Below are 12,961 nucleotides of genomic sequence, written 5' to 3'. Positions count from 1 at the left end.
AGATGCATCCTGATCTTTACTTTTTATTCTTAACTCTTGCTCATAACTAATAGGTTATCTTTTCAAATGGGAGTGCAGAATGGTTATGTGACTTTCCTAAAATCAAATGTCAAGTTAGTGTTTAAAAACATCTTATGTTTTGCATTCATAATAATAGTTTGAAGGTCTGTTTGGTCTATGAGAAATAGGCTGTGTAAGTCAGTTTTGTTTCTTAACAACAATCCCCAAATCTTGGTGTCTTATAACAACAAACTTATTTTTTTGAATCAGGTTACATATCAGTAACTGCTCTAGCAGTGCTTGCTTATGCTCCACTTGTCTTCTCACTATATGACCCTGATTGATGGAACAGCTCACATATGGCACATGCCATGCTAGCAGCAGAAGGCATAAAGTCATACAAAGCTGCATAATCCAACTTAAAACTCAGACATGACATATACAACATGCATTAACATTCTAATGGCTAAAGAAAGCCAAGCAGCCAAGCTCAATATCACTGGTGTGGGAAATACCTTCCTTCTACAAGGGGAGGCAGTGAATCTTTGCAACTAATCTATCATATACAACCAGATGATAATTCTAGTTACATGCGTGTTTAAATGTCCCATAATCTAATAAATCTTCTCAGATCTATGATCTGACTCCATGCTTTATTTGACCAAAAATCTCCTCCTTGCCAGATAGGCATCTTCTCTGGTAGTGCTGGTCACTCCCATGAGGCAGTATAGAGTAATACAGAGAAGATGGAGTTTCAAACTTCTGAACAGTAGATATGGACTGGAGCCCCAGCTCTAGGAGAATCTAGTTGTTTGATTATATTTTAATCAATTCACTTCTTTAGGCCTTGGGTTCCTAATCTATAAAATTTTGCTAGAGATAATAATGCCTGCTGCAAGAGGTGCTGTGTGGCTCATGTGAGGTGCAGCATAGGAGAATAAGCACAGGGGTCACCTGCAAAGTATTCTACATGTGTAGGTACTGATAAGAGTGTGTGGACAGTGGCAGGAAAAAGGTAATAAGAGAGTCGTGATTAGACCTAGGTGATGGGAATAGGGTGGGGAAAGTGTGGAAATAGGGGAAGAGAACACTATGCTGAACAGGAGAATGCAAGTTACAAATATGGCAAGGTGCTGGCAATGCATCACATCCACTTCTCTGACTCTGTGCACACTGAAAATCGAAAACGTGTGCCGTCACATTCCTGTTATTAAAAGCTCTTAAGGGCTGACCCTGTGGCTCAGTCAGGAGAGTGCAGCCCTGGGAGTGCAGCAGCGCTCCCACCGTGGGTTGGGATCCTATATAGGAATGGCTGGTGCGCTCACTGGCTGAGCGCGGTGCGGTCGACACCAAGCCGAGGGTTGCGATCCCCTTCCCGGTCACAAAAAAAAAAAAAAAAAGAGCTTCCTTGGCTCTCTTCTTCCCCTTGGACATACAAATGACATGGAAGACAGGAGGTAATTACCTGTGTGATCTTTGGTCTATCACATAATACCTGCAAACCTCCATTTTCTTATCTGTTAAATGGGAATGATCAATCTACCTAATGGGTTTTTCTGTGAAAACAATCATGAAAGTGCTTTGAAAACCATGAAGCATTGCATCCATGAAGTTATTCAGTTGTCTGTAAGATCAGAGACCCAGCAGATCATTAAGAGCCTTTTCATCTCAGAAGTTTTACGGTTCTGGTATTATTTACTTAGACTTGGAAAGGGTATTAGAGACCAAAGGGTTCATTCCCTTTATTTCACAGATGAACAAAATATTCTCAGTTCCATGATCTTAGTTCTTATAATATACAGTAGAATATTTAGAATTTTTACATCAGACTTTTTGGTTTTATTTTGGTTTTTGTCTTAGTGCATGCAAGAAATATTTTTGTTGTAATGTTGAGATGGCTTGCTTTATTCAAAAATTCTACTTTAAATTATTATAGTTCCCTTTAGTCTTCAATTTGATTCTAAGCAATGAATGTGCATGAAATACGCGAATGTATCTACAGACCAATGCTTCTCAGCCCAATTACATATCCGTCAAGGAACTTAAAAAGTATTGATTCTTGAGCCCTACCTCCAAAGGTTCTGATTTACCTGGTTCAGATAAGTCTCAAACATAGTTTTTGTATATTTGCTGATTTGTTATTTTAAGCTCTACAGATAATTTTATTCTGAAGCCAGGCTTGGGAATAACTGTTCTAGAGATATCAACTTGAATAAAGCAAAGTTCCTGACATCAAGAAACTCAGAGTTGTTTTTGGTCAGACAGATGTGGAAAAACTGACTTATAGATGCCCTGTAGTAGAATTATGTTCAAGATGGATTTGGTCTGAGAGCTCAGAGAGGGTCTCATAAAGGAAGTAAAGCTTGAACTTCATCTCAAAGTAAAAGTAAGGATTTTCTAGTGCCTGACCAAAGGAAAGGTCCTCCCAGGAAAGGGAAAAAATGGTCAGACAAAACATGAAATCATCACATGTATTTGAAGAATATTAGTAATAGAATATGTTCAAACATAGAGTCTGAAGTGGAGAATGTGGCAGGAGATAAAGATTAAAAAGCATATAAGAATCAGATTGGAAAGAGGCTTACTCCTGTTTGGATTTGAGCCATTGGAAATACACCAAAAGAATTTCTACGCAACCAAATCACTTCCTATAAGAAGTGTTCTCCAGTTAAACCTATCCAGCTTTTCTTAAGTCTTCTTTCTACTTTTTATTGATCTGCTTTGGATCACATTAATCTTGGATTATATATACATACCCATCACGAATAAATTCTGGAGGATTCTTGAAAGAACGCCTTATTTGAAAAATGTGCCACCTCAAAAATATTCTATTATGTTTATGCAAATACATTGGCCCTGAATTTCCACTGACCTTACCCTTAATTCCATGATTCAAAGATATCAATGATTATAAGAAACCATTTTGATTTAATAAGTGCTTTCTGTGGGTAAAAATAAGGAAAAGGACCACTATTACTGCATTAAATATATTTCTTATTTATAGGAGGTAGACACATTAATTGTCAGAAACATTAAAATTGGGAAAATGGTACATGTTACAGTCAAGTAATGAAGGTAGTTGATAAGCTTCTTGAAAGCTCATATTGTGCTCTAATAATAAGGGCCCCAAAATTCTGAGTTTTTACTGTATTGACTCGTAATTTTCACTTTTTCTTTTTCTGAGTTTACATTTATGTTACCACCAAAAAAGACCTGGAAGTCCCAAATACTGTAAAAAGGAAAGGACAAAAGTAAAGCTATTCTTTGGTTAAAATTTTCTTATCTAGACCAATGATCAGTAAATCAACTGAAAGGCCAATATTTATTGACTGCCTTCTATATGCAAGACAGCATGCAAAATATTAAAAGATGAGGCAAAATCATCCATTCATTGACTCACTTATTCATACCACTTATTTTGAGCTCTTGTTATGCACCTGAGAACATGCTAGAGTATGGGAGTACAAAAATAAGTGGAAGATCATCCCTACCCTTGGAGCGCCAATAGCATCACTGTTCGGTAGAAATATACTGCAAGCCATGTATATGATTTTGAATTTTCTAGTAGTCACATTTTTAAAAAGTAATAAATAGTTAAATCAAATTAATTTCCAGAATATATTTTATTTATCTCATTATATCCAAAATACTATTATTTGAACCTGTCGCCAACATAAGATTTCTTTATTAAGATATTTTACATTCTTTTTTCTTACTAAGTTTGTGAAATCCCTATGTAATTTATACTTACAGTACACCTCAATTCAGATGCTAAATTTTCAGCAGTTAAAATAAAATGTTTTCTTATGGAAATAATCAAGTGTGGTTAATGAAAATACCTTACATTGCATCAATTTTTAAATTGGAATTTATATTAGACAAGACATTTTAATAAAATTAAAATTTAATTCCTTGGTCATACCAGCCACATTGCAAATATTTGAGAGCCATGTGCAGTTAGTGGCTACCAATGGACAATATAGGCTAGAGACTAACTGGAAAAGGAAGAGAGAAGCAAATGATTATGGTAATGTGATAGGGACTTAGAAGGCATGTAGGGAGCACAGAGAAAGATGCACTTAATGTTTCCTGGTGAGCTTAAAGAATTTCAGAGTGTTTCCTATTACCAAATGTTGCAGGAAAACCAAGCATACAAGAAAATATAAGAGAGGTATTCACAGATAAGACACGGAGATGAGAAAGAAAAGTGCTAGACAGCACAGTCTTCACACTCAAAATATATCACCAAACTGGATAGACTGGCAAAAAATAAATTAAATTTTGAAAAGCAATGTAAGATCTAAATATGAACTTGAGAGAGGGTCAAAGGTAATATACAACACCTGTATTCATACCCCATTTCTGCAACTTACTATCTGTTGTAATGTCAAGCTAGCATCTGGGCATTTCCTCTTCTGCAGAAATGGAATAATGCTTTCCTTAAGGGGCTATTATGGGCAATCAGTGAGGTAGCATGCATTAAAATGCCCAATGCATGTTTGTGAATTCAAAATGCAAATGGGAAAGGTCATGAGTAACTAACGCCATACCCAATGTATAGGCAATCACTTCATCTGAGACTTAGAGGGGGGGAAGACTTCAGGCTGCTGTGGTAAAGGGGAATTCCCTATCAGAGGGAGGGGAATGGGGCATCTGTTACTGGTGGGATCCACAAACACTGGGGGAAGTGAAGGAGTCTTCCCCAGTGTTGCTGTCATAATAACTGAGTAGTAAAATGAACATCAGAAGCCCTATTTCTGTTACAGTAAATATTAGGACTTTCTATTTGCTCCTGTCCCAATTCTTTCTCTCCTCTCATTGCCAGATTTTTATTCTATTCTCTTCCTCTGGACCTTTGGAATTAATGCCTATAGTTAACTCTTGGTTCCTGGCACACTCCCCTCTGGTTCCAGGCTATTTTGGAAATGTGCCTTAAATAGTCTAGTTCTGGACTCTGGAAGAAAAACTCATGACTCACTGAGAGAGAAAGAAAGAGAAAGGGAGACAGAAAGAGAGGCAAATGAGAATTGGAGGGAAAAAATATAGCATCTAGTATGTGCAGAAAATGTAATGAATAGCTGTAATATCTGCTAGGAAATAAAACTTTGTGAAAACATAGGTTCAAATGTTTATAGAATAAATCTCAAATAAAGCAAAGAAAGCAGATGTTTCTTGGAAGCCTTGGAAGATAAGCTATTTAGGACAGGAAAACTTATAAAAAATGTGTAAGCACCTCTTGAAAATGTACATTAGGTGTTTCAAAGAGGCATGGAATGTCTTCAGCTCTGCTCTCATTCTGGCAGTTTCTTCTTATTGATCAGTGACAGTACTTCCTAGGTTTTCATTTTGATACACGTAAACAGGCCACATATCTGGGTCAACAAAATAGGCTTTCACCCCCAAGGATTTCCTGTCTTTTCACTTGGAAAAGTCCCTGTAATGTGTCAGCTACATCATATTGGGGGGTTCTAGGAGAATAAGATGATGGACTGGTAGGTGTTGATAGTGGGATGAGGAAATAGCTAGCTTAAATGGCACTTCCCAGTGATAATTAAATAAATTAAATGACATTTGTTGTGTGCTTATGATGTGTCAGAAAGATTCTAAGTGCTCACCATAGAGCTAGTTTAACCCTCACAAAAACCCAATCTAAAAAGCATTATTCTTATTATTATCTGCATTTACATATGAGGATAATGAAGAGATGCAGAAAGATTAAATAACTGTCTCAAGATGCATATCTAGAAAGAAACAGAGCCAGTATTCCAACCAAAGCAGTCCTGGAAACAGCAGAATCCATCCACAATACATACCTTCTTCTCCAAGAGAATATGTTCTTATTGAAAGATATGTCAGGAAAACACCTAGTGATTTAGTGATTTGGAATTATGGAATATGATTTAAAAACTCACAAAATCAAATGTTCTTAGAATCACAGGGTCTCCTGATTAGAGTATACACTGACCTGAAAGTCTCTATTCACTGCTTATAACAAAATACCTGAAACTGGATAATTTATATAATGGAGTTTGTTAAACGGAGTTTATTTCTTATAGTTTTGGAGGCTAGGAAGTCCATGGTCCAGGGAGTAACCCTGGTGAAGGTCTGTTTGGTGAGAACTCTACATAGGATCCAGTGGTGACCAATGTATCACATGGCATGGATGAGCTGAGCAAGAGTGAGGCAAACTCTTCCCTTGCTCTCCTCATGAAGCCATCAGAACCACGCCCATTACTCCATGAATGGATCAATCCATTCATGAGGGCACAGTCCTCACAATCTAATCACCTCTTAAAGGCCCCACCTTTCAAATGCGATAACTGGATTTCCCATGCTCTTAACAGTGTTACAATGGAGACCAAGTTTACAACACATGAACTTTTGGATGACACATTTGACCCATAGCAAAGACAGTTGGCAATAAAGATCTTGCTATTTCCTTAAAAGTACCCTCTTCATCTTTGTGCATTTGGATCATATATAACATGCATTTTATATAACGAACTAAAGCCTAACTTCTTAAATTTTCTATCCACTGGTCCCATTTTTTTTCTTAGGAACATAGAGACTAAGGCTCATACATCTTGCATTTGACAACCCTTCACTTGAAAATAATGACTATCCCAGCCTATTTTCTCTTATTAGAGTTTAGTATTCCTATTTTCTCAAATAGTCCTTTTATAAAATAAGTTTATGTTCTCTCCCCAGTACTGAGGACTTTGATGAGAGAAAACATTCTGAGAAAAAAAAAAAAAAAAAAAAAACAAGCAAAAAACCCCAAAACAAAACCAAACAAAAAACCCCAGATGTTGAAGGTCAAAAATATACAAAACATAAGGACACCTGATTACTCACTTCAACTCAAAGATAAAAGCTATGACTTATATATTTACATTAGGCACGTATTCATTAGGGTAAAATTCTTTCTTGATCATAGAACAGTCCAAAGTAGATGTTTCTGGCTGGCACGTGTTTTTCTTCCATGCAGTGATTTAGGGACCCAGGCTCCTTTCATGCTGTAATCTACTCTCCCCTAGCACCATTTTTCACTGGTATTCAGCATATGGAATGAAAAACATTCTTGGAGGAGTCATACCTCTTCTTTAAAGCCTTTATGCTAGTGGTACACACCATTTCTACTTACAATCCACCAGGGAGAAGTCACATATGGCTGGACCTAATTGCAAAAAGGAGTCTGGGAAATATGGCCTGCTATGTGCTCAGAAATGTGTAGAAATGGATTTTGGTGAACAACTAGCAATCTGGCACAAGCACTACATACAATGTTAAGAAATCAGACCTAATTTGGAGTTCTGGTTTCCCCTTTATTCTAGGCATATGATTGTGGGTAAGCAGCTAATTGCGCTAATCCTCAGTCTCCTCAGTTGTTAATCATATGTATCTTTCAGGGCTGTTGTAAGGATTAAGGTAGTACATTTAATGTTCTTGGCCTTGTCTAGCAAGTAGAAAGTGCTAAATAAATATTAATAATTATTATCATCTATTCTCATACTTTTACAGCCAGATCCCAGCTTGGATCCCAGTAGATAATGGATCTCAATAAATGTCTGTTAAACTCAACTGAACTAAACTTCACAGTGATTCCCAACATCAGCCATGTCCTTATAAGGAAGTGCAAGGGAGTAGGTCTGGCCCATGCTCACTCTGATGCTAACATGCTTAGGTCTGCTTTCTTTGGGTTCCCACGCCTCTGTGCTGCATTCATCTGTAAGGCTGATTTATACCTTCCTCAGGGACACACTTTCACTAATTAAGGACTGAAAACAGAAATCGAGAGCTGAATTGAAGAAGTCAGACAGTCAGAGAGGTGCCACTGGTCTCATTTCTTCAGCCCCCAGTGACTGGCAGTAGCTGCAACATCAGCACAAGGATAATCCTGGCCAGTTGCCCACAGAGCAGGATGGCTCTCAGGAAAACAGAAAGGGCTTTCCAGTGGTTCATCTGTCTTATACACAGAAGCCCTATCCCAAATCCACCAGTCATCTGACTCAGAGACACCATAAGCTGTCCCGCTTCAAAAAATGACAACTGAGCACAGTCAGCCCAAATCAAAATGCTATGTGGACAATTTGTTTTCTCTTAAACAAGACCACTAAATAAAAATCATTTCTAGGATTAGCAAGAGCCAGTATACACAGTGCTCCATAGGGCTGTGATGACAATGGCTGGATTATTCATTACAATTTATTCCTCCAACTAATATCTTCTCCACAGGCTCTGTTGCCAATTGTTAATCTTGCTAATTGTTCAAACAGTGAATTGGTGGCCAAGTTTCCAGGTGAAATGAGGATGGTTAGATAAAGTACGTCTTTTTTCATGTTGAGAGTCTCTGGGGCACTTTGACGTGCTGAAGCTGGATGGTACAGTGGTCATATCCAAAGGTCAGCCTGCCTCTGAATGCCAGAATGGATGTGAAGTTGAAGCGTCTCCAGTTTCGTTTCCTTAAACAAACCCCAAATCAACTTCTGCTCAGATTTTCTCTGTGACCCTATCCCTTGTTTCTTTCAGTGCTGAAAAAATATTCCCTTGGAAAAATCATTACAACTAATTATTTACTGCTGGGGAAATAGCTAAAGTATGAATAGTTATCTCAACAACTGAACTCTCTTTTTCCCCAAAGGTTACCAGGGCGAGGATATCAGAATTTCCCTTGGTGTTCTTTTAGTACATAACAGCCCTTAATGCTGAGCAATTTCTCCTCAATACGGTTCTTTTCTGCTTCTAGCAGTTTTCTTTTATCCTTTTCTTGGTGAGGATGGGAAAGATCTGGACAGCAGCAGCCTGTAACTATCTGCTTGCATTAGTTCCCATCCAGTCTGTTTGCATAAGAGTTTTCTCATCTCTCCTCTTGGAAGAAACAGAAAGATAAGAGCTGAATAAAGCCCAGAACAAACAATTTGGAACTGCGCTCAAAGCCAAGAGGCCAACTGGAGATGTCGTGCCCGCAACTGCTCCTTAAAAATCTCTTTCTTAGCTTTAACTTTCCTGTAGCTTGAAACTTACACTCCTGTCAAAGCCAGATGGACAAATGGTTCAAAGTTAGAAGCTCACATGCTTTCTGGGGACAGACCTTCCCATTTGTGTGTTTGTGGTATACTCATGAGGTAGCTATATTCACAGGGCCATAGTTTGTTCAAAAGAACAATTCTCTCAAGCTCAAGTCTTGACTGTCCATTTGTGAACCATTGATCTTGGAGCAAAATCATCACCCTTCTGAGGCTCCGTGATTTCATCTACAAAATGCAGCTCATGATTACTTCACAGGCTGCTTGTGCAAATGGAATGAGTTAGTGTGTGGAAAGGACCTTGTGAACTGCAAAAAACACTATAAATAGTATTGTATGTTCCAGGTAAACAGTAGAGAAAGTCACCTCAGATCAGTAACACCAAATGTGAAGGGAGGACAGAAGAGGCTGGGGAAGGGAACAGCTCATGCACAGAGAAGTCACTCTACCCCCACCCTCAGGCTGCAGGCTACAGATTGACCTTGGTTCTCCAGCTCAAACCATACTGGTTGGTAAGCAGGTGTGTCCTGGGTAGAGTGGGTTCACCAACAATACTAAAGAGAAACAAAAAGGAGGATGAAGGACAGGGGTAAACTTTTTCACCATCTTTTACAGATATTTATTTTACATGTAGTGTCCTAGGTCCAAAGCTGCCTTAATCTTAGCTCTGCTGCAGTACATCAAATGAAGAGAATCATCATTATAGTAGTAAGAGATATGGTGCTTCCTTAAACGCACACATAGTAGGAACTTAAAAAACATAGTTGTCAATAAAGAAGAGACATGTGGGTATGTGCAAAAGTGAGATGTATGGGGAAAAACAAATTTCCTCTTATTGATGTGAAGAATCCAGGCTATGACTGATAACTGATTTTGATTATTCAAGTGCTTCTACTTTGTCTATATTTTTAGTTTTTAATTACCAAAATATTGAATTTATCTTCTAGTCTTTTGTAATGCTGCTGCTAGGTCACTTAACCTGCTTGACATTTAGTTTTCTGGTTTCCATAAAATAGGCATTATTCCTATATTGCAGCATTAATTGAAAGAATATGTGTAAATCACCACCTGGCTCATTCCAGAGGAAGTTGTTCCTGATCTATGATGGTTTCCTGTCCTATTTTCCAATTCTCCCCCAAATGGTCTTAGATGTATAGAACTTCATAAGCCAGAACCTACGCAATCATAAAACTCTGACTTCATATATATATATTTATCAACCAAGTTAAGGAAACAATGGTCTGGTCTATGTATTTGCTCTTCTGATTAATTTGTAACAACAGTGCTTTTGATAATGTCTCCTCAAGGTCGCAGGAACACTATGTCCCTCACACACTTTCTTGTGACCAGTGAAATCTTTAGAGTAAATAGAACCAGCATAATCAATTATGAAAGGTGTCTACATACTTTATAATTATGTATACCGTACCTTGTTGGTAAATGTTAGCTCTCCAAATATTCACATGCAAGGATTATTGAGCCATTTTAACCTTAGGGGTGGGAAAGTTAATCTAATATGTGAGAACTTTATCTGAAACAGAGAAGTCACTGTTTTCAAAGTAACTTGGTGGACTCAAACTCAGCAGTGCCCATCAATCTGGACAAATTAGGAACAGATGTGGGATCTAATGTGATCCCTTTGAAATAACTAGAAAGGTCATGATGGAGGGAAAAAGGAGAATCAGCACTGACTGAATGCTTAATGTGTACCAGGGAATCTCTTACATGCTTTCTGCATACCATTTCACGTAACCTTCACAATAACCTTATGATGTAGGCAAGGATATGCCCATTTTTGGGGTGAGAAAAACAAAACTCAGGGAAGTTAAGCAATTTTTACAAAATTGCACTGTTACCAAATGATTGGACTAAGATATAAACCCATATCTATTGCTAATTTAATGGATGTATGTTGAGAGCTCATATGGCCCAGTGATTAATTTTTTAGATGCTAAGGATTTAGCATTGAATAAAACAAACTTAAGTCTATTATTTGGACTTTAGATTTAACAAAAAATGCTATAAAAATATATGAACCTACTAAAGCCACCTAATTGTACACTTTATTTTTTTAAAACAACAATAAAAGTTTATTATCTCAGTTTCTGTGGGTCAAGAATTTAGGAGTGGCTGAGTTCTGGCTCAGGGTCTCTCATGAAGTTGCAGTCGAGATGTTGGCTGGGACTCCAGTCATCTGAATGTTTGACTTGGGCTGAAGCATTCACTTCTGAGGTGCCTCAGCCACATGGCTGGAAGGCTGGTGCTTGCTATTCGCTGCTCCATAGGGCTGTGAGAGTGTCCTCATGACACAGTGGTTGGCTTTACCCAGAGCAAGTGACCCAAGAGAACAAGGTGGAAGTGGAAATGTATTTTATGGCTTAACCTGGCAATTCACACACCATCACTCTTCCATATTACCTTGGTCACACAGACTAACACTGATAAAATGTGGAAAGAGATTATACGAGGGCACGAATAACTAATTGCACACTTTAAATTATGCCAAATCGATGATAGTAGCTACCTTAACAGGGTTTACAGCAAGGTATTTGGGAAGAGGGCTTATTAATAACTTTTTAAAATATTTGTTTTACCTCATTTTAAAATTTCGAACTTTTAAAATAATTTTAGACTCACAAAGATGTTGCAGAGTTCCATATACGCTTTGCCCAGATTCCCTAAATGTTAACTTCCAATTTAAGTGATATGATAAAATGATCAAAACCTGAAAGTTAGTGTCAATACAATAGCATCATCTAATCCACAAGTCTTATATAAATTTCACCAATTGCATAGCTATCGTGGTTTCTTTTTAGTCCAGAATACAATTCACTTTCTATATTGCACTAAGATGTCATATCTTATTATACTCCTTCGATCTGGGACTCTCTTCAGTCTTTTTTTTTTTTTTTTTTTTGTAAAATATTACTTTAATTTAGGTTTGTATAATTTTCCCCAATATTAAACTTAGGCATACATGTTTGGTTAAAAAATAATACTACCACCAAAGCCATCTCGTGACCCTTTTAGAGCATTGTATCAGGAAGTACATAATGTTGATGTCTTATTACTAGTGATTTCATGAGAACACTTGTGTTAGGTTGTATCTGACAGATTTCTTCCCGATAAAGCTACAATTTCCCCTTTTGTGTTTAATAACCACTTTGTGGTGGGATATTTTGAGACTGTGCAAATAACCTGATTCTCATCATACTTTTACACATTAGTTTTATTATCCATTAATGGTTCTTCCCTGCAACAATTAACTACTGTGGTGTTCCTCGAATTGTGTTTTTCTATTTTTATTATTCCTTCTACATTTGTTAACTAGAATTCTACTGTGAAAAAGAGTTCTTTCTCCTTCTTTTTTTCTTTCTTTTTAAAATTAATGTCAGTATAAATTCATAAATATGTATTTTCATCTATGAGAGTTAAAATCCATTACTATCACTGCTAATATTATTGTGCATATTGACCATGATTAGGTTATTAGGAATCCCTTCCACATAACACCATGATTTTTAAAGCAAATTTGTATTCTGCCACCACATGACAGTGACATTCTATTAAACTGGTTCAAAAAAACCCTGGAAATTGAGGTCTGTGTGCTGAGTGTGCTAATTGCTATTGCAAGTCATTGTATACATGCTTACTAAGAGAGGAGAGTTAGGAAAAAATTCTGTATACATCCCACTTGTATACATGTTTATATATATTTCTATCTGTATATATATTAAAAACTTTGAGATCATACTGATGCCTTTGATTCCAATCCAACACCACAAGGCTCATTCTTGCCTTCATCCTTTCCATGTTGTAAATCTTTTCTGATAATGAGAAATCTGGCTTATTATCTACAATATATTTACCTATTTGCTTAATCTTAGAATACATGTAAAGTTTCAATATTAATAACCCATACTGTGTTAGTCTGT

The sequence above is a fragment of the Cynocephalus volans genome, chromosome 15, assembly GCF_027409185.1.
Source record: "Cynocephalus volans isolate mCynVol1 chromosome 15, mCynVol1.pri, whole genome shotgun sequence".
In the NCBI taxonomy this organism is placed as follows: Eukaryota; Metazoa; Chordata; class Mammalia; order Dermoptera; family Cynocephalidae; genus Cynocephalus; species Cynocephalus volans.
The sequence above is the reverse complement of the archived record's forward strand: the minus strand, read 5'-3'. Positions refer to the sequence as shown.